Raw genomic sequence first — 23570 nt, 5'->3', positions numbered from 1 at the left:
CTCATCTCTTCCCAACTCTGTGCTCACCAGAGGCTGGTACAGGGTTTAGCCATGGTGGGAGGTTTGGAACTTGGCAGAGAGAGCCATCTATGGAACTCACAGACTTTGAGTCAGTTCATCACAAACCAGCAGAGTCTCCCTTGCAAACATGTGGAGCCGAGTTTAGATCCCAGCACTGTGTAACGAGTGCGACAAAGGACTGAGAACCCGGAATCCTAATGCGTGGAGGCGGAGATGGGGTTCGCACATTCATCTCTTTTGCTGTGGTAAAACCCTGAGCCAGAACAACAGCACAAGCAGCTTGGTGGCGAACAGCAGAGACGGCTTGCTGAGAAAGAGGGTTTGCTGTTCTCACAGAGGACCTGGGTCACTTTCAGCACCCACATGGTTCTCAGTAGTCTGTAACTCAGACTGTGTGTGGTGACACACACCTTTGATCCTAGCGGTGGAAAGGCAGAGGCTCACAGATCTCTGAGTTCAAGGCCAGCCTGGTCTACAAAGTAAGTTCCAGTCCAGCCAGGGTTACACAGTGAGACTGCCCTGTCTCTATATGTATATATATAAAATCTTCAGTCCAGAAAACCTGATGTCCCTTTGTCCACTTTGTGGCCTCAAGGTCCCAGGCACATGTGGGGTACACATACATAGATACAGATTATTAAAAATAAGGGAAGTTTTTTTTTTTATTTTAACTTAGGGGAGAAAGGGTTTATTTTAGCTCACAATTCCAGGTTCCAGTCCAACATCACAGACAGGGTGGGAGGGGCTTAGAATAGCTCATCACATCCACAGTCAGGGTGGGAGGGGCCTTGAATAACATCACATCCACAGTCAGGAGCCATGACAAATGGACACACACGTCCCCTTGCTAAGCTCGCCATCTCTGCTCTTACACAGTCCGGTGCTGCCCACAGTGCACTGGTTTCTTCCCACATTAGTCAACTACAGTAGAGACAGTCCTGCACAGACAGCCTGATTTAGACAGTCTTCAATGAGACCCTCTCTCCGGATTGCTTCTAGATTGTGTGCAGGTGATAAGCAAAACTTACAGTTTCAGGAAGCAAATGGCTCCTGAAAATTGTCCTCTGGTCTCTACATGTGAAACACACAATAGCAATAATAATCTATCATACAAGTGGTACAAAAGGAATTCCTGGGGCTTCCTGGCCAGCCAATCTAGCAAATTGATAAGCTCCAAGTTCAGTGAGAGACCCTGTCTCAAAAAAAAATAAGATGGAGAGTAATGAACATTAGCCTCTGGCCTTCACAAATATGTGTGTGTGCGCACACATACATGAACATGTATCATATACACACATGAACGTTTATCACACACATGAACATGTATCTCTGTCTCTCTCTCTCTCATACACACACACACACACACACACACACACACACGCACACACACAAAATCTTCCATGGTCTCCTCCCATTCCAGATCCCAAGGAGACAGGTCCACCCAAGGTTGAGCCAACTGCAAAGACAGCCCAGCCAGTATGGAACCTGGCTCATACTTTGCTCGCTCTGACAGCCCACCTCCCCCACCCCCACACCTCAATCCCCACCCTCAGCCACCACCAGTCTCATTCTATGGAAAAATCAAGAACTTCCTGTGCCAGGCTGCTGCTTCAGAGCCTTCCAGCAAGCCAACCCTAACTCTTCAGCTGGTTCAGCTATTTTAAAACAACCCTTCGCAAGCAGCCCAGAAGTGAGGGCTGCGGCTTGATTCAAGGCTAAACAAATAAGTTCCATTTCTCCACTGACAATCTAGGAATGAAAGATTTCTTAAGGCAAATTCCCAAGCTATGTACTCCATTAAAAAAAAAAAAATGCTGCTCCAAATTGCAGGGTTCCAGTCCACCGTTCTCCATTTCCAAAGATCTCTGGATTGTTTTTGGCTGAGCTCTGGATAGAGCACTGGGACCAAAGGCAGCGTGGGCAGCCAGGCACGAGGCTTTGAACTCTGTGTAGCCTGGACCTGGGCTTTCTTGGCAGGCAGCCTGCTAGCCCAGACCCACGGGCACTCAGAGGGCCTGGGGCGCCTAGGGCGCTGCTTCCCTGAGAAATGCTTGCCCTTCCTTGGAAGACCTAGGCAGGATGATCAGCTGTTTGGCTGGCTTGGGGACTGCTTGAAACAATGTTTTTTTTTCTCCTCCTGCCCTGAAGGTGGGCAGGAAATATGAGGAGGAGAGGGCAAATACATGTTAAAATAAGTAAAATGTCATAACCTCCTGGGAGGCTGAAGCAGGAGGGTTTCAAAGTAGAAGCCAGCCTACCCTGCATAGCAAGTTCCAGGTCACCTTGAGCCACACCAAAACTGTCCTAAAACTGTCCTTCCCACTCCTTGAAGTATCTTGAGAGTAGCAAAGATGACAGCCAGGAAGAGTGCAAATCCCCTGTGTGTGCCTGCTGTGATCTGTGAAGAGCCTGGCCAGGGAAGTGTGGGGGATGGGTGTCCTCCAAAGCCCCAGCTGCCCACTGGTGTCTTCTCAGCCACTGTCCCTCCAGAGGTTGTTCCCGAAAGGCGTGAGGACCTGAGATCAATCCCCAGAACTCACAGGAAAAGCCAGGCAGACACTTGTCATTCAAGTCTGGAAAGATGAGGACAGGAAGCCCCCTGGGGCTTTCTGGTTAGCCAGCCAATAGTTAGGAAACATATCTCAAAAAATAAAGAAATAATAAGTAGACTGAGGCTGGAGAGGTGGCTCCGTGGTTAGGAGCACTTGCTTCTCGTGCCGAGGACCCAGCTTCTCTTCCTAGCATACACATGGTGGCTCACAACTGCCTGTAACTCCCGTCCCAGGGGATCCAATGCCTCTTGTGGCCGCTGCAGCCACACACGCGCGCGCGCGCACACACACACACACACACACACACACACACGCACACAAACACACACACACACACACACAGTAAAATGGTTTTTAAGGCCACGCCTGAGGAAGAATGGCACATGAAGTTGTCCTCTAGCCCGCACACACATGCACCGACTCCCTGAGTGAGGCTGTAGAGGAGATGCCTGCTAACCCAACAGAAGCTGTTGCTGTGTCTTGCCCCCCAGGCCCAGGGCCTGTTTGCCACTGCAGGATTGCCTTACAGTCTCTGACTGATTCAGCTTGCTGCGCACTCTGCGATATTTGCCACATGGTTCAGTGAGAGAGGTCACCTAGCAAAAGAAAAGTAAACAGTCTACTCCCTTCACCTCGAGAGTCGTTTCCAGCTTACGTCCAGGGGCCTGGTGGTTTCGGGAACACCTCTGAGGCTTGGGTCCAATTCTGTGTTTCCTTGCAGCAAGTGTCACAGGTGAGAGAGGCCTATAACAGGTGGGAGGGACCCACTTTTTGAAAGTGTCCCATGCTGGCCTCAAACTCACGATATAGCCAGTTAAGGCAATTAACTGTCATTTACCCTTCCCCGTATGCTCACATAGTGTCTGGATGCCTCAGACACACATCCATTTAATCTTCCCAGCCTCCCGGCCGTTTGGCTGTTATTTTGCTAAAAGGAAGAACTGAGGCACAGAGAGAGATGAAGTGAACTCACCCATCATTGCACAGATAAATGTCAGAGACGACACCGAGGCAGTACTCCTAATGTCCACTCCCAGCTGTGGGTACCGTATCCCATGGAGAGGGGTACAGGTGAATGATGGGCCTATGGAGCATTCTGGAGGAAGGGGCCTTTGGCAAGGGTTTATATCACTGGGTTCCAATGCATACAGAACAGTAGCTGTGGCTGCTAAAGATAATCAGTGATGATCATTAAGGACACTAAGCCATGCTCACCCCTAATCCTAACCTCACTCCACAAGAGAGGAGGTCACTGGGAGCTTCCTTATAGAACTTAAAGACCAAGGTGTCACAATGGCATCCCACAAACATCAGTACTGTGCATATTGCTCCACAGCAGGTGTCCTGCGGCCGTCATTTCAGCTGTTACCTGCTCCACTCTGTTTGCTTGTGGCTCTCCTTGGATAAACTGCAGTATTGCAAGGAGAGAGCCGGAGCCAGCATTACTTAGCAGTTGCTATGGGCCTGATTCTGTCAAGCTAATAGATGCACCATGTCTCCAGAGATCTTGACGCCCCTAGGAAGCAGTATCTATCTACAGATAAGAAAGTCAGGCCCACGGCTCTAAATGACTTGTACGCAGGAGACCAGCAACACAGTACTGCCTCAAACCCTTGTCTGTTAAAATCCAAAGCTGCATATGAAATGTGAGGCTAAACTGGGGGGATGGGGGGATTAGAACTGACTCTCACAGACACAGCTGTTTCTCCAGATGGCTTTGTTAGTGTGTGTGTGTGTGTGTGTGTGTGTGTGGTGTATGCACAAGTTTGTGGTAAGCACCTGTGTGTGGTATGTTAGGTGTGTGTGTGTGTAGTATATAAGGTGTGTGTGTGTGTAAGTGTAGTGTATGCACAAATGTGTGGTAAGCACATGCGTGGTATGTAAGGGGTGTGTGTGTGTGTGTGTGTGTAAGTGTAGTGTGTATAGTATATAAGGTGTGTGTGTGTGTGTAGTATATGCACAAGGTTGTGGTAAGCATGTGTGTGTGGTATGTAAGGTGTGTGTGTGTGTGTGTGTGTGTGTGTGTGTGTGCTTCTGTGGGTGCATATGGAGGTCAGAGGTTGACACTGAGACAGTCTCTCACTGAACCTGGAACTCGCTCTTTCAGCTGGGCTGAGCAGCCAGTGAGCTTCCAGGATCTTCCTTAGCTCCCCCATACACACACCACAGCCCAGTGCTGGGGTTAGAGGTGCACAGCCCCGTGCACAGCCTTTCTGTGAGCTCTGGGGACAACTGAGGTTCCCATTCCTGTGCTGCCAGCATTTTCCTCACTAAGCCCCTCCCCAGCCCCTATTTATCACGGAAACAGGATCTTGCTGTCCAAACTCTGGTCTCGAATTCTTGGGCTCTAGCAATCCTCCTGCCTCAGCCTTCTGAGTACTGGGACCACGAGTATATCTTATAATGCCTGCTCTTGTTGAGTATTTTCTGAGTGTCTGCTCCATTCCAAGCTCTGGACTGGAGTCTGAAGCAACCTGACCTTAGCTTCCTTCTATTCACCGGGCATTGCCCTCCAAATTAATGGCATACTTGGAGTGTTTTCCATTGTGCCCAGGTCCTAAGAGGGCCAACCAGCAGCCTGTGGCCGCCCCTCAGGGACAGGGAAATTGAGGTCTTTGTGGGAGAACCCAGGTCTGAGTGTTTCAGGAAATCTCTGATCTGCCAGATTTCTGTGTAACTGATCAGTCAGAGATGGGGGAAGGTTTCCCGTCAGCCCAGCATTTGTCTCTCACATGAGCCCGAGACAGACAAACCACAGCCACAGACTCAACCAGCTGTGGACGCATCGAACAGGAAACCCAGAACATCTGGCGCTCCACTTCCTCTGAAGGTTGCGCACGTCTGGTTGCCTGTGTGTGGCTGCCTGTGTTCGCTCGCGTCTGTTTTCTCTCCCGCTGTTGGTTAGCAGGACTCAGAGGCAGACAGAGTTGGAAACCACAGGCCTTGTGGTGACAAGGAGTCAGACACTGGCTCCCAGACCCTGACAGCACATGGCTGCTCCTCAGACGGTATCCTAGGCAGGCTCCAACCCAGGCTCCAGGCCACCCTCCAACTCCCAGCCGTAGTCAGCTGCAAGTCACTGTGCAAGCAAAGTGAAGGCATTCTTTCACTTCTGGGCATAGGTGGTTTTTCAAGCCACTGTCTGGAGATGAGGCGGGAGGGCTCTGTGTAAATATAACTTGGCCTCCATGTGCAGACTCACAAAATGCAGTGTCTGGATAAAGCTGCTTTTATGATAATTTGGGAATCTGTGGGTGACCACTGAAGCCTTGTGCTGAACAAGGGACTGATTTCCAATTAGTGATGGTGGCCTCCCTGAAAGGACTTGGTTCGTTAGGACCCACCCACCCCCACTCCTTTTTTGAGACAGTTTTATTGTGTAGATCTGGCAGCCTGTAACTTGCTATGTAGAGCAGGCTAGCCTCAAATGTACAATACTCTCCATTTATTTTTTTATTTATTTTGAAGGAAAGGCATATAAGGAAATGGAAACACTTTCAAAACTCATAGCTTAAGGTTTAATTCTTAGTAGCCTTAGGAAGTAGACATTGTGAAAATGTTTATAAACCATTAAATTGACACACAGAGAGGGTCTTAGCTCTCCTAAGGTCACACAGCCAGTAAGATATAGAAAGTCTTTTGCTTATATATTATAGTTTCTGGTTGTGTGTTTTTACAGGATTTCTGTGTGGATGTGTCTCTGCATCTGTATATGTGTCTTGTGGGGTTTTTTTTTCCCCTTGCTTTCGCTTTTTTTTGTGTGTGTCTGTTTTGTCCTATTCTGGTTTGTTTTAATTCTATTTTACTTTTATGTACCAGTTTGTTTTTAATGAGAGGAAAAAAGGGTGTGGATTTGGGTGGGTGGGTAGGATCTGGAAGGAGACGGGGAAGGGGAAGTGAGGTGGGAATATATTGTCTGAAAAAAAAATCTATTTTCAATTAAGAAAAAAAGAAGTAGGGCTAAGATGCAAACGCAAGTCAGTTCCTAGCTCCTTGCCAGGCCCTGAATTCCATGCTATATCTCAATGGATAGTAATAAACTGCCCAGCACGGGGCTCAGAAAATATGGCTTGACCTAATCAACCACCTGCACTATCATCTGTGACAGAGACAGTGTCATCCGCATAGGACACACACACACACACACACACACACACACACACACACGAATATCTGCACAAATGCACGGCACAGAATGGATGCTCTGTTGTTACTGGCATCGTCAGGGTCAGAGCCTGGGTCCTGGCAGCCCTGGCAACCTAGACTCAGCCTCCTGTTACAGAAACAAATAGTAGTGAAAAGCAGAAAAAGGAGATTCATCCAACAGGGCCCCATCGGGAAAAGAAACAAAGAGGTCCTGTGACCCTGTAAGTCTATCTTGAGGGTTCAAACCTGAGGTTTCTGTTTAAACAAGAAGCGAGAGATGTGCGTAACTACGCAGTCCCCAAGAAGGTGTGGTCCTGCCCGGGATCCTCTCCAGTCTCTTCCCCGGCAAGGCCATCTGCCAGGAGTTAGAGCTGTGTAAAAATCTCTCTCTGGGAGACAACAGCCCCCTCTGGCTGGCACCAGCATGTTTTAGAATATCCTCATTCCTGCCAGGACTATCACATAGCCGAAACTCTCAATCCGCAGCAGGCATTCAGTATTACCTGTGACTGCCTGGTGGAGGCTTTCCTCAGCCCACAGAGCTTAGGAGCACGTTAGGAAGCTGACCTGCAAAAGAAAGCTGACCTGCAAAATTCACAGTGATTTGTGAATTCATCTAGTAGTCAGCTGCGCTAGGCACGATGGAGGCGCGCCAACAGATGGAAAAGACAAGATGAGCGCAGCGCTCATCAGTTAATCGGGTATGGCCTGCAGGCGGCTCAAAGCAAGCCAGAGGGAGGCTGCAGCATCTTGGGTGATTTTTGCAGCTAAGATTAAAGGAGGTAGCTCCCCTCCGCAGACGCTAGCCCTAGACTGCGATCTGAAGCGGGGCGCGCGCAGATCTGAGGTGGCACATGCGCAGTGTCCCAGGCCATGCTCTGACACCTGCGGAGTCCCGCTGCTGAGGCTGGCTTTATTTAAATCACCGGAACCGCTTGAGCTGATGGCATCATCGGAAAGCGCCAGGGGCAAAGTCGTTGCTGTGGAGATGACTGACGAGGCGTCTAACCCCGCCCCCATGATGGGATTGGCTGAGGATTCAAAGACCCTCAGATTTGTCAGGGTCTGGGTTCTCAACCTGTGGGTCCTGATCCCTTGGAGGGAAGTCGAACATCAGATTCCCTGAATATCAGACATATACATTATGATTCATAACAGTAGCAAAATTTCAGTTATGAAGTAGCAACAAAAATAATAATATGGTTGGGGGCGGGGGGTTCAGTACAATACGAGGGGTCCCAGCATTAGGAAGGCAGAGAAACCACTGCCCTAGGACAGGTTCTGACCAGGTTCCATGGTGGCTTGTTTCTCATGGCGTGTAAGGATTATTCAACAATTTACAGACCCAGGTTAAGAATACCAAAATCTACGTGAGGGGTGTGGTGGCACACGCCTCTAACCCCAGTACTCGGGAAACAGGTCCGCTGGTCTCCGTGAGTCCACAATGAGAATGTCTTTACAAAAACAAAAACGACTGTAGGCACTAATGATGGTCCAATGGTTAAGAGCAATTATTGCGCATGCGGAGGACGGACATGGTTACTGTCTTAGACATTGATCCGTTGCTGTGAGGAGAGGAGACACCGTGGTCACAGCAACTCTCCTCTAGGAAAGCAGTTAACTGGGGGCTAGCCTACAGTGTGATCCTTTGAATGAAGATGGCCCCCATAGGCTCCTAGGGAACGGCATTATTTGCAAGGATTAAGATTTGTCGCCTTATTAGAGTAGGTGTGGTTTGCTGGGGGAGGTGTGTCACTGGGGGTGGGCTTTGATGTCTCCAGGCCCAGTGTCTCTCTCTTCTTGCTGCCTGCTGATCTGGATGTGGAACTCTGGGCTCCTTCTCCAGCGTCACGTCTACCTGCATGCCGCCATGCTTCCCACCATGACACTGATGGACTAAACCTCTGAACCTGTAAGCCATATATGATTAAATGTTTTCCTTTGTGAGAGTTGTCACAGTCATGGTGTCTGTTCACACTAAGCGTTGGAATGTGTGAACCTATGGGGCCCATTCTTAGGGAAAGCACCACAGTGACTAAACTCCCATGGAAGTAGCCAGCCATCAGGACCCGTACGACCTCTTCTGGCTTCCACCTGCACCAGGCATGAACATCACACACACGCACATGCATACAGGCAAAGGCTCATACATATAAAGGAAAAACAAGTGAATCTTTTTAGCCTGGCATGTGGTGGCACACCCTTTAATCCCAGTACTCAGGAGGCAGAGGCATTCGGATCTCTATGAGTTCTAGGCCAAGCCTGGTCTACATAGAGAGCTCCAGGACAGCCGGAATGACATAGAGAGACCCTATCTCAAATAAATATATTTTTAAATATTTTTTTAAAAATGAAAACTACTGCAGATGAGACTTTGCTTAAGGCCAGAGGCTCCAATGAGACTTAAATTCATCACTTAGGAAGACCAGGCAGCCACACACACATGCATGTACACACATGACACATACGCACACATACAACATACACACCCAAAAACAAAGGGACAGGAAGATGAGTGCTAGGAGTCTGACGTGTCAAGTCACGCTGAATTGGTAAATTGTCAAAATCTGTTTGACTCTCAGAGAGGATGGCTCTGGAAGACAGGCTGTCTCACGCACAGGCAGGCCTGAAGTGTCAGGGGTCTAGGGATGAGCCGACCCCCTAACTCTATGACAAGGAGGGAAGAGAAGGGCAGGAAGCCCAGCAGTGGAAATGCCACGCCCCTGAAAACAAGGAGAAGGTTAACCCTTTCCAACAGACGCCACTGTCGACACGAGAGTGCTCGCACTGGGAGAGCGAAACCAGAGATTCTGCCATGAGAGGGTTAGCCATGGAGAGAAAGCTCTGTCGGCAACTCCAGCAGATTTGCTAGATGTGTGAGCACTCATTTGATATAGTGGTTTGCTATTTTACTTTGGCTGTCCAGGTAGAAACCCATTCGGAATGGAAAGCATGGTTATCAGGTTCAACACACACGCACGCGCACACACACGTGCACACACACGCACACGCACACACACACACACACACACACACACACACACACACACCATACAGAACATAGAGCCTCAATGACAGGCTTCCTCTGAGCATGGAAACGTGTTGTTTCTACCTCCCCAGGGGCATTCCTTTGTGACTCCATCTCTCCCCATCTTCATTTTCCTGGCTATCAGGACTCCGTGAAAATACCCATACTCCTCTTCCACCTTCCACCTTCCACCTCCTACCTGACTGAACCCACTTCTGTGTCCTCTCTGTCCTTGTCTTCTCTACGGGAACTTTTTCTGTAGGCATAAATTTCTGTCCCACCAACCATCTCCCAAATAGCCACACAGAGACTTATTATTAATTATAAATGCTCAGCTGACAGCTTAAGCTTGTTACTATCTCTGACAAATGAAATTAACCCATATTTCGTATCTATGTCCTACCATGTGGCTCAGTGCCTTTTTTTAACATGGCAAGTTCATCTTCCTTCTCCCAGCATCTCCTGGTGACTAAACCCTCCATCCCAGCTCTCCCCCATCTCCAAGCCCCGCCCAACCTCTTCCTGCCTAGCTATTTACCATTTAGCTCTTTATTAAACCAATGTGAGCAAAACATCTTCACAGTGTGCAAAAGACCAGTTCACAACATTTCCCCCTTTCGTCTAGTTTAAAAGGAGGGTTTTAACTTTAGCATAGTAAACTATATACAACAAAAATAGTTATCAAGTAAGAATTACAGTTAAAATATCCAGTCCATTTGTGTTTGGGGAGTTTAGAGAAAATATTCTATTATCTGTCTTATCTTTGTGAGTCTAAAGTTTTATACCTAACTGACTTTTTATCATAACTAATGAAAACTGTAAGTCTATTTAGTCTTTTTGGTTTTTTGTTTTGTTTTGTTTTTTGAGACAGGGTTTCTCTGTATAACAGCCCTGGCTGTCCTGGAACTCACTGTGTAGACCAGGCTGACCTCAAACTCACAGAGATCTGCCTGCCTCTGCCTCCTGAGTGCTGGGATTAAAGGTGTGTGCCACCGCTCCTTGACTAACTATTTAGTCTTTAACTCCATCAAAGACCCCAGAAAGATGTAATATTACCTAAAGACGGGGACTTGTGACTGCCTGGACAGTCATCCCAAAAAAGAGACTGTTTAGTTACTTAACCCTGGAATCCACTGTGGAAGAAGACTGCCAATTACCCAAAGGTGTCCTCTGATCCCCACGTGTGTGGTGGTGCACACATGTACATACACACACTCACACACACAAGCACACGGACACACACTCTCACATACACATGAGTTATGTGACACTAAATGAAGGGAATACATTGAGAGATTTATCTTTTTAAATTTTTTAAATTTAATTTTTACATTCCAATCCCAGTTCTCCCTCCCTCCTCTTCTCCCGATCCCCTCATTCCCCCCCCCCCCGAATCCTACCTCCCATCTGCTCCTTGGAGAAGGTAAGGCCTCCCTAGGAAGTCTACTAAGTCTGTCCCATCATCTAGTTAAGGCAGGACCAAGGCACCTCTCCACCCCACACACCCCTGTGTCTGGGCTGAGCAAGGTTTTCCTCCATATAGAATGGGCTCCACTAAGTCAGTTTGTGCATTGGAGTTAGATCTTGTACACACTGCCAGTGGCCTCATGTACTGTCCCAGTCACACCATTGTCACCTGTATCAAGGGAGTCTAGTTCAGTCTTGTGCAGGTTCCCCATTGTCAGACCTGAGTCAGCGATCTCTCACTAGCTCAGGGCAGCTGATTCTGTGGGTTTCCCCATCATGGTCTTGACTCCTTTGTTCAGATTGCGACAGATTCATCTTTAGGCTACTTTGTCAATGTTCAGACATTACATACACAAACTAGGATGAGCAATTGAGGCTTATGGGCTACTCTCATTAATTAAAAGGGTCAGCCTGACTGTGTATCATATACACAGAATCATATGACCTATGTAATATATGTATCCTGTGGGAACCCTTTCCACACAAAGGCGGGGTTTTGACTGCATGCGTCACTCTGTCCCACAAGTCAGAGGATCTGTGTAGAAAGTGAAATCCCAATTGGGAGGGTTAGGAACCGATTAGCTTTAGGGGTTCCCATCCCCCTTCGCCCATTAGCTGCTTCTTGGTGGCTCTGGTGGATTGAAGGAGAATGAACTCCACAGGGTCATATAGCTGACCGCTCGGTCACCAATGAATGAAAACGTTTGGGAAGGATTAGGAGATGTGGCCTTGTTGGAGGAGTTATGTCAGTGTGGTGGCCTTTGAGGTTTCAAAGGCCCCGTCCAGACCCAGGTCTCTGTCTGCCTGCTGTCTGTGGGTCAAGAGGTAAAGCTCTTAGCTTTTTCTGCAGCGTCGTGCCTGCCTGCTTCCCACCATGATGATCGTGGGCTTAGCCTCCAGAAACTGTAGTAAGCAAGCTCCCAGTCAAATGCTTTCTTTTTACAAGAGTTGCCTTGGCCATGGTGTCTTCTCATGGCAGTGACTTTTGAAACATTAATTTATCTTCTTGAATATGAGCGGTGGCTATCTTAGCCTTTCCTTTTACAGTATCAAGCCCCCCCCCCCAAAGGGCCGGAAGCGCTGTCAGCTGCTTTGCTAGGACCTCAGCGGCAACCCTGAACACAGACTCTCCTCACTCCCTGGAATATCTGCCCTGAGCCGGTGACAGATGCTGCAACCCTGAACACAGACTCTCCTCATCTCCAGGACCTCTGCACTGAGCCAGTGACAGATGCTGTCACACAGTCACACAAATGTTTATTCATAAAGAGTGACATGTGCAGTAAAGGAAAAGTGAGTAGACAAGGACGCAAAAGGACAAGGGCAGGGAAGAACTTCCAGGGGCTGGCTCTACCTTGTGTGAAATTGCTTGAGTCCAGCTTCTGGCCAGGCCACAGTACCTGCAGCAGCACCCTCTCACAGACACCGGAAGGCACCCACTGAGACACCAGGGCCAGGGTCCCTCACCTGAGAAGGGAGTTTACATCTAAGGAGGTGTGGCAGCCACACATGTGCCCTCCACTCTGAACCCTGGCCCCTGCCTGGGAATCAGAGCACATGGCTGCAGGCTATGGCAGGGCTCTTCTCCTTGCCTCTCCCTCTCTGTCCATGTGCCGATAACTTTTCTAATGACCTCACTTCCCAGTGATCTGTCTCAGTGTCCCTCTTGGAGCTCTCCTGCCCTCCAAAACCTTTCACAGTAGTTTACGCAGAAGTGATTTCTGACTGCAGTGGCAAAGGTTTAGAACAATGCAACAGCCCCTGTGTCTGTCTTCTGGAAGCCCAAACACAGTGGGTGACTGTGTGTGTGTGTGTGTGTGTGTGTGTGTGTGTGTGTGTGTATGTGAGTGTGTGTGAGTGTGTGTGTGTATATGTGTGTGAGTGTGTGGTGTGTGAGTGTGTGTGTGTGTGATATGAGGTGTGTGTGGTATGTGTGAGTGTATGTGAGTTTGTGTGTGTATGTGTGTGTGTATGTGTGTGTGTATATATGTGTGTGAGTGTGTATATGTGTGAGTGTGTATATGTGTGAGTGTGTGTGTATGTGTATGTGATATGTGGTGTGTGTGGTATGTGTAAGTATATGTGAGTTTGTGTGTGTATGTGTGTGTGGTGTGTGTGTGTGTGTATGATGTGTGGTATGTGTGAGTGTATGTGAGTGTGTGTGTGTGTGTGTGTGTGTGTGTGTATGATACTGGGATGGACCCAGGGCCTTGTGCATGCTAACCCTCTATTTGTTTTTTTTTTTTTTTTTTTTGTATTTTTGCTTTTGTTTTTGAGACACTGTTTCTCTGTGTAACAGCCCTGGTTGTCCTGGAACTTGCTCTGTAGGCCAGGCTGGCCTTGAACTCACCGAGATCCACCTGCATCTGCTTCCCAAGTGCTGGGATTAAAGGTGAGTGACCACTACCACCTAGCTCCCTTAGGCTTTCTGTCATGGCAGCTTTACCCATCCCCATGGCCTGCCCTCTGGCCTCCCTGCTTCAGGTAAGGACCCTAGATTCTTGTGGTGGTTTGAGAGGAAATGGCCCCCAAAGGGAGTGGCACTATTAGGAGGCGTGGCCTTGTTGGAGTAGGTGTGGCCTTGTTGGAGTAGGCGTGGCCTTGTTGGAGTAGATGTGGCCTTGTTGGAGTAGGTGTGGCCTTGTTGGAATAGGTATAGCTTTGAGGTCTCCTATGCTCAAGCTACTCCCAGTGTCACAGTCCACTTCCTGTTGCCTTCTGATCCAGATGTAGCCAGCACCATGTCTGTATGCAGGCTGCCATCCATGCCCCCACCATGATAATGGACTGGACCTCTGAAACTGTAAGTGAGCCACTGTGAGCATTAGGCTTGGATGGAAATGTATCCTGGCAGCCAGGAACCAAGAAATGCCACAAAGTCACATCACACAAAAAACTTCACACAAGAGATTTATTGGAAAGGAAAAATACAGTAGGGTGGCTGCCTCTGCTCAAGCAAGGAATAGCAAACTGAACAGGATACAGGGCTTATAGAGAGAGAGTTTCTTGGGAAGGAGTGGAACTTTTCAAGGTGGAGACTGGAGGAATTTCATGTCCAGAGAATGGGCTTTTTAGCGCTGGGTCCAGCAGTTAGGGCAGTTAGAGTATTCTGTGGTGGAACCTGGCAGTTAGAGGTCCTGAGGGAAGAGCCTGGCCACTTGTGTAGCTCGAGGGGCTTGCAGCCACCCAATTAAATGTTTTTCTTTGTAAGAGTTGCCATGGTCATGGTGTCTCTACACAGCAATAGAAATACTAAGACACTTCTCATTACCAACTCCACCCATTGGAAATTCTGAATTATCCCAAGATTCAATCCCAGCTCTACCCCCCCCCCAGATAATCTACAACCTGACAAGTTGGGGTAACATCTAAACATATACTCAACAAGAGAAAGGCCAGATTTTCACATCAGGAAACACTACCGATGACCTCACCCCCAATGCTCAGGTCCCATCATGAAACCACAGACGTGAATAACCAGGTTTACTGTCATGGTACTGATACAAGAAGAACTCCTACAAGATTAGAAGCAGGAATAAGAGATGGGGGTCAACTCCTGCAGGCTCTTACTTACTAATAGCACTTTGGGGTAGAAGCCCTCTGATTTCATCAGCAAAATTCGGTGTCCAGATGTGTGGCCTCCCGTGTGAGCCTAGCCTCTCTCACAACCCCACACCTTGCCTGACAACTCTACTTGGAGCAATTTCACTCAAAAGTGTCTCATTGCCAGTTCCTGTTAGAAAGACCAGCGGCTCAGAGACCTGAACTGGCCGAGTAGCGCAGTTAGAAGATTGTTTTCCTACTGTACACAGTCCTAAGTTTGACCCTAGCTAAGCATTCCATAAATCTGGGGGTAGGTTGCATGCCTGCAATTCAGGGTTCAGGAGACTGGGACAGGGGCATCAGGACGTCAAGGTCATCCTCAGCTACATGGGAAAAAACAAAACCCTGACTGTCCCTGTTAGAAATAAGTCTTGGGTCTCAAAGAGACAGTAGTGACATCTCTTGGCAAGGCAAAACTATACTTACCCAAGTGGTGCAGTTTCTCACAAAAGCCAGAGATCAAGGAAGGCACTGGACTTCAGGTGGTGGCTGGATCTCTTCCCCATTGACTTGGATCCAGCTCATAGATAGTCACCATTGGCTTGTCTAAACATTAGCACACAAGGAAAGCAGGGAGGGGTTGGCCACTCAGCTGCCTTAAGTTTGGAGAATGCAGCAGGACTTTTGTGTATACACAGGTTTTCCTGGGTGGGGATATAGAAACATTGGCATACAGGTAAGGGAGATATAATTTCTTTTTATTTACTGGGGGCAGGCTCAAGACAGGGTTTCTCTGTGTGTAATCCTGGGTGTCCTGGAACTCACTCTGTAGACCAGGCTGGCTTCAAACTCAGAGATCCGCCTGCCTCTGCCTTTCAAGGGCTGGAATTAAAGGTGTGCACCACCATCGCCTGGTGATGTAAAAAATTTTAATTCCTTGTCACAAACACAAGTTTTATAGTGTTTGATAGGGAAAAAAACAAAAAACCTCATGTTTAATGTTTCCTACAGTCCCTTCCATACCCTTGACAGAGAAGTGTCCAAGGCAATCATTCTGATTTGAGACAGAATTAACTGATGGAATGTGCTTTGTGTTGTTCAGCCAAAGAGATGTCTCCTAAATCCCACTGGGCTTGCTTGACTTACAAGATGGATGCTCTGTGGGAAGCTGAGTCTGTCTCCTTAAGGCGTGGAGCATTTGGCAGTAGCTGTGTGGTACCCTTCTACGGCCTCCAAGTCTTTTGTTCCCAAACCAAATACCTTTCCCTCTTCCAAAATAGTTTTCCTTTCTTAATGGTGCTTTTGAGGAATATCTTGGTACATAAATCTTTCTCAACTTGTCTTTAGATGCATTTCTATAAATGAGACTTCTGGGGAAAGACTTTCTGTCGTAAGTTTCCTAATTACCTTCCAGAGAGGGTGTTGTGGTGTGCAAGCCCATGAGCCATTTACAAGATCTCGTGGAGTCTTCCCCGCCCAACAACTCCAGGAATTCTCCTCCTTTTCAGTCGCTGCCAATCTGATAAGGGAAATTATTATCTCAGGGTTGCTTTCATTTGCAATTCTTTGATTACCAGTGAGACCGGACTCCCTTCCAGCCACTTCCTGTACTTCTTCAGTCAAGTTTAGAGCTAAATTCAGGACCTTGCATGTATCCCTGCTCAATTTTATCTCGTTGGGATTAACCAAGCATTCCTTCCTGTTGAGATAATTTTGGATCTCAATGTTGCAATCCAACAGATTGGCCATCCTTCCCAGTCTGGGGCTGTTTGCACAGTTGATAAGCAGCTATCTTTGGTCCCATCCAAGTTGTTGATAGAACGCTAAAGAGATTAAAGCCAAGGACAGAATTTCTTGGCAGGCCACTAGAGAATTCTTTGGACTGACACTGTCCCATCTGTTGGTATAATTCCATGTCACAATGCTCCAGAGTCCCAGTGGTATAAGGAGCCTTTACCTTAGACAGGGGGTCTAGGCACAAATTCCCGTTCTGGCCCTTATTAGCTGTGTGAAATGGTGTTGCCTTCTATGGAGATGTGCCTCCGGCTTCAGTAGGCTTATTGTCACTGTTTTGGTCCCTAGGAATTTCATGAGAAGTGACACTATTGTGAGCAGCGTGGATGCCCACTGCATCCCTTCGGTTTAGTAAAACTATCAAAGGTGTCAGCATCAACTCCATCGTCACCCCCTGTGCGCCAGCCAGCCATGCACTTAACCACCCACGTTTGCCTAGACTCAACCCTAAGCTCATTGACCTTTCTTTGGTCTTATTTGTGATTTTAAATTTTTGGTTTGTGATGATGTGGCTTAGTTGCTAGAGTGCTTACCCAGCATTCAGAAGGCACCACATAAAATAAGAGTAAAATTGCCAGTACTGGGGAGGTGGAGGCAGGAGGAGCAGAAGTTCAGGGCTGTCTTCAGTCATGTGGACGGATGTGCTGGCTGGCTAGTTTTGTCAGTTTGGCACAAGCTGTAATCACCTGAGATGAGAGAATGTCAGTGGAGAAGATGCCTCCATAAGACCAGGCTGTGGGAAAAGCCTGTGGAGCATTTTCTTAGTGATTGATGGGGACCCAGTCCATTGTGGCTGTGTGGCTGTAGCCACCTCTGGGCTGATGGGTATGGCTGTCCCTGGGCTGGTGGCCCTGGGTTCTATAAGAAATCAGGCTGAGTCAGGGGGTGGTGGCGCTCATTTTAATACCAGCAGTTGGGAGGCAGAGGCATGTAGATCCCTGGGAGTTTGAGGTCAGTGTGGTCTACAGAGTAAGTTCCAGAACATCCAGAGCTGTTACACACAGAGAAACCCTATCTCAAAAAAAGAAAAGGAGAGAAGGGAGAGAGAGAGAGAGAGAGAGAGAGAGAGAGAGAGAAAGAGCAGACCGAGCAAGCCATGAAGGGCAAGTCAGGAAGCAGCTCCCTCCATGGCCTCTGCACCAGCTCCTGCCTCCAGGTTCCTGCCCTGTTGAGTTCCTGCCCTGACTCCCTTCAGTGATGGTTTACAATGTGGAAGTGTGAGCCAAATAAACCCTCCCCCCCCCAAGTTGCTTTATCATCACCACAATAAAGACCCTGACAAAGACATTGGAGTTCGAGGACGCCGGAGATACATGAGATCCTGACTCAGAAACAAACATCCCAATAAATCCAGCATTTGCTTTTGGCCCCCTAAAATTCCAAATACCCCTGCCAAGGCTTGTCCGCCCTAAGCCCCCTTTCAAACCATGGATAAGAAAGCCTCTGGGGTGCAGGAGATAGGGGAAATGGGAGTGGTGGTCCATCCTTACAATGCTGTCTCTTGGGAGGCTGAAACGGGAGAATACTGTAAGTTCAAGGCCAGCCTAGGCTACAAGGTAAAGCCCTGTCAGATGGTTTCATGGGGGGGGGTGTCTTTTCAAGACCAACAAACAATTTGAAACCATGAGAAGCCGTGACAGAATAGCTTCCACAGACCTGCAAGAGACAATACTATTGTCATTCTGTGTCGATAATGTCACCCCCAAGTGATTTTACACCCTGAGTTACTTCAGTATAAGGCCAGACCCGATAACCACAGGAAAGAACCGCTCCATGTAACAGATGGAGAATTAAAGGAGAAAATAGATTCCTGATTTAACTGGCATAATGGCACCATCACCCTGGTCTCTTGGCTTCCTTTTTTCCCAATTATGTATTTCTTTTTATACATATGAATGTTTTGCCTACATGTAGGCATGTGATCATTGGTGTATGCTTGGTGCCCACAGAGGCCAAACACAAGTGTCGTGTCCCCTGGAGCTTGAGTTACAGACAGTTGTGAGCTGCTGCCCCGTGGGTGCTAGAAGCTGAGCCCGGGTCCTCTGAAGAGCCATCAGAGATGCTAACCACTGAGCCACCTCTCCAGCCCAGTCTTTTGTATTCTTATCACCACACCTGGAGAGCAGTTATTGGCTTACAGTGAAGTGTCCAATCTGAGGCCACAAATGGCCCAGGATAGCTACAAATGCTGCCCAAAGCAGAACTGCAAACTTGTTCAAACCATGCTATTTTTCTGATTTATTATCGTTGTTATTATTGTTGTTATTTGCTTGCTTGCTTGCTTGTTTTTGTGACTCAGTTGTGACTCAGGTGGCAACGTCATGTTGCAGTGTCCAAAGACTGGGCACACCTGGTGCTGACTGTCACGGTGTATTTAGCCATCAAGTTCCTTCTCACTGTGTCTGTTCTAACTCGCTGGCAGCGATGACAATAACAAAGGTTGCCCTGCCCCGAGGGATGATGTCCTTCCTACAACTCATGTGGAATTTAATCCCTGCAGTGTGGTAAGGCCTGTGGGAGGCGATGGGGTCATCAGATGGAGTGACACTATGGGGAGTTAGACCCCGTAGAGAAGGCCTGGAGGATCTGAGTGAGATGTCGTCTCTCCTTTCCACTGTCCCACTGGGAAGCCGCAGGAAGGCTCTCACCAAGATGTCAAATGCTGCACACTGACCTCCAGTCCCTCGCTTCCAGAACTGGGAGAAATAGACTTCCAACGTTAATGAATTACTCAGTCTAGGCTGCTTCATAGTAGCAGCACAAGCAGACTGTGACCAAGGCTGATACTGCCTGTTGATTCCCTGCTGTGCCCTGGAATTAGACCCAAGAAACAGAAGAGAATGACCCGCCCGAATCCGGGCTGGGACTTGAACTCAAGCAGTCTGGCTCCAAATTATAGGAACTACTGAATGAGGAACTACTGAATGAGGAACTACTGAATGACAGCACCCCCCTGTTCGAAATGTAAATGAGTCCAAGGCAGGAATAATTAGGAATCATGTCTCAGGGCTGGACAGATAGCTCAGTGGTTAAGGGCATATACTGCTCTTGCACAGAACCCAAGTTCGTTTCCCAGCACCCATGTTGGGCAGCTCACAACCACCCATAACTCTGGCTCCAAAGGGACTCAGTGATCTTTCTTGGCCTCTGGAGTTACTTGTACACACATACAATTTTTCAAAATAAATCTGTAAAACAAAATTGTTTCTTTCTGAAAGTGCACCGAGAGGTGGCCTTGGGTACAGTGGGACACAGACTAACTCTCGCCTCCCAGACAAACCACGTGTAATGAGTGAGGGGAAAAAGAGCTTGAATGACCCACAGCCTCTGACTAACCCAAGGGGAGCGTGTACACCTATGACCAAAAAACAGGACACACCAACACCAGGCTCCAGATTCCAGCCTGGACTACGTCATCATGAGACAGGCTATACAGCCCCTGCACCCAGGAACATCTGGCCAGTGAGACCAGCTACAGATGTGGCCAGGACTCATCGGCAACCAGGGGTTCCCAGTACTGTCTTCCAGTTGCCAGCCTGAGCTGCTTCCCAGGACAAGATTTGGAGTCTCAGAACTACAACGCAAGTAAAACATTTTAATACAAACCCTTTCAACCACAGCAAGGCAATTGGCTTCTAATGAAGCTGGCAAGGGACGCTCATGAACTCATTCCGATTGACATCTTTCTAGAGGCTCTGGCCAAGCGCAACTGGCCTCTTCGTAATTATGAAAAGATCTGAGCTGTTTCCACTCCACCGGGGTTAGGCCCACTGGTATCTGATTCAGTGTTTACTTCATGAATGAGGTCAGTTCCCAGCACAGCTGGGGCTCCGGAGCGGAGACTGGTCAGCAGACCACGTCCAGGTCGCAATTCCACCCTTGGGTGTTAGCCTTCGGGCAGCCAGCTTGTGGCTCAGCTGGCTTAGCCACACCCCTGTGTGTTTTCTCGGTCTGACTCCCTGGAGAAGCAGACCCCAGCCCGATGCAGCCTCCACATGATGAAGTCTCAGACAAGTTTCCCACACACAGTGGGAACCTGTCTCTCTGGCGTCGCCACACTGTGCTCCTGCCCACCCCCTCATGAACAGCAGGACTGTCAGGAAACAGGGGAGGTTTATTTTAGGGTTTGGGTGTTTTGTTTTGTTTTTCCAGGATAGCTCTACATGGGGGGCATGAAAGTGACTCAGTGTCTTGGAAGCCACCTCCAAAGGTAAAGAAGTCCCACAGGCCAAAGTGTCCAAAGAACAAACACAAAAGCTCAATTGGTTCGAATCCCACTGGGATTCTATGTGGCTCGGCTGGTCCATCACTTGCCTAGCCTGCCTGGGATGGAACCCCAGGGCCAGGCCTGTGGGTGAACCAGAAATTCAGTTGGCTACACAGTAAGTTTGAGGCAAACTTGTCTAAATAAAATAGTCATGGAGACATACAGGCAGGGCCGAGACTTGTCTGGTTTGTTTAGTTTAGTTTGTTTGCTTGTTTGTTGTTTGTTTGCAGGAGGGTAAGGTCTCACTCTGTAGTCCTGGCCAGCAGATATCTGCTTCCCAAATGCTTAGACTAAAGGTGGGTGCCCCCAGTCCTGGCCCCAGATTCCTTCTTCAAATAACCCTTCTCCCAGAGACAGCATTAATCCATCCCTAGGGGAGGAGTATTGATGTTTAATAAGGATCAGGTGAAACAAATAGGCCAAATAGATGTTTATTCAGGGAGAAGTAACTCACAACATAGACAGATGGACACCAGCAGGTTCCTGGTCCCAAGGATGCCTCCGGAGCCCCCTCCTCAGCCTTAGTTCCCCCAGGTCACCTCCGGCCCTGTCTCTACTCTCCATGGGCGTGGTCTATGCCACAGCCGCGGACAAGGTGAATATCTCACTATAGAGGAGCACTCATGCCCTAAACACTCTAAAAGCCCCACCCTAACTGGCTATGGTGAGACACCCCTGGAACCCTAGAGCTTAGGAGGTTGAGGCAGGAGGATTGTGAGTTTAAGGTCAGCCTGAGCTGCATAGCAAGAACCTGCCTCAAAACTTGGGAGTACCCCACCCTCTGACACTTCTGTTTTGAAGATCAACTTCCAGGGAATGATTTGGGGGGTTGGCTTTCAAACTCTAGCAAGCCCCGGACAAAGCTCGCGCCTTTGCCCTCTTCAACGTCGGGGCTACTGCCTCTGCATTCTGGCCTAAGGCAATGCACATACATAGCCCCGCTGGAGCTTGAACACACCAAACACACACAAGCACCTTCTGTCGGGGCTTAGCACACGCTGTTTGCTTCCCTGGCACTACTTCCAGTGTTATTCACCCATCTCATTTTCTTCTCTTCAGCCTTCACACGAAAGTTCCCTTTCCACGGGGTCCTTCCCCACCGCCCTCTGCCATGCCCGGAGAACTTCCTCTTAGCTTTGAGCACTATTTTGAATAGCGAGTATTTTGTTTTTTCATTCCCCGTCTGCACCTCTGTTGTCTGCTTCACGCCAGCTGGGTTTCTATCCTTCCATTTACTCCACAGTTCAATACCAGCGCTGCCTGGCACAGCAGGCAGCTCCACACACCAGGCACTGGCCTAGACTCTGGGCACTCCTGCCAGAGGTTCTGCTCGGTTGAGGGATTTGTTCTACTTCGGGGAACTAGGTTCAAGGCAGCCTTGTGTGCTCAGATTTCTTGGAGATTTGCAATGGGTAAGGGCCGTGTCCGTGTGCCTCCCTCCATCCTCACTGCTCTTCTGATTTTATGTGGGGACTGTTTTCCCAAAGGAAACAAGCAAGTGGGACCAGGGGGAGAGACAGATGTCCTGCCCATTGCTCTTGCCTTTCCAGTAGCCCCAGGAGGAAACACATCTGTGATGCTATGCCCTCTCCCGACTCCGTACCAGGACTGCTGAGCTGCCAACGAGGTCTGTGGTCTGTGAGGCCCCATGGCCTGGCCTTTCATTGAGGATCGGAAAATTGACCCCCACACAAGTCTCTGGAAAAAAGCCAGCCACCCGCAGCCAGACCCTGCCCAGAGAGTCTCTTCTATCCCCACCTGGAGCTCCTGACTACACCAGCCCTGGGCGCTTGTCCCCTGCTGCTGTCCCACGGGCTCAAGCATCACAGGGACCCAAAATCTTAACCCGAGAAGGTACAGAGGCGCTCTTGCGACAAATCCCAACTAGTTTTCAATTAACAAAAGTCTTTTGAGAGTTTCAAGTGACCCCAAAGTAACCTCTTGATTTCTGTTTTGAAGGGAAAATATTTCCAGATCTGAGTGGCTGCAGGGCCAGACTCCGGCAGCTATGAATCCTTGGTTATGTGACCTTAGCCGCATCCGCTAAGCTGCTGCCAGGCCAGATTGCAGAACCGAACTCAGAGCAAAGATGCTGAAAAACAAAAGAATGAAGAGGTCTGAAATTTGCCCCATCCAAGTCTTTGAAACCAAACTGTCCACATTTATAAGGGTTTTTAGCGTCATAACATTCCCAAGTAAGACTGTATTCTGAAAAACAATGGTGGTTGTTGGTGTGTGTGTGTGTCTGTTTGTGGGTGCAGTGTGTGTGTGTGTGTGTGTGTGTGTGTGTGTGTGTGGGTGTGCGTATATGTGAGAGGTTTAGCGTAGTCTTAGACTCTAAATTTGAGATGCATGGACAGAGTGGACCACGAGGCTGTGCTTGCCCCAGTGAACCCACGTGATTGGAGACTGCCTGGAATTGTCTGGAAGTTAAATGTTAGGCTCTGGAAAAGGCAGGTCCTGGAGAGCCAGCTGCTGTGACTCTGAGTTCACTGTAAGCAGCTTTCTATTTAAAAGCCTCACACCTGGTGCATGAGTGCTTCTTGTTCTCCGGTGGGCGCCCTGGAGCCCTGGGCTTCTGTCCCAACATCAGTCCCTTCCCGTGTTCAGACAGCTGCACTCAGCACGATGGCCGAGGGGCAAAGACTGTATAAAAGCAGCAGGACCACAGTCTTTTGCCTCTGCTGTGGAAACTGGTCTCATGTAAAGACTAGAGGACCCTACGAAGGGTGCTAGGGTTTGGGACAGAGGG

The sequence above is a fragment of the Phodopus roborovskii genome, unplaced genomic scaffold (assembly GCF_943737965.1).
Source record: "Phodopus roborovskii unplaced genomic scaffold, PHOROB, whole genome shotgun sequence".
NCBI classification, from domain to species: domain Eukaryota; kingdom Metazoa; phylum Chordata; class Mammalia; order Rodentia; family Cricetidae; genus Phodopus; species Phodopus roborovskii.
The sequence above is the reverse complement of the archived record's forward strand: the minus strand, read 5'-3'. Positions refer to the sequence as shown.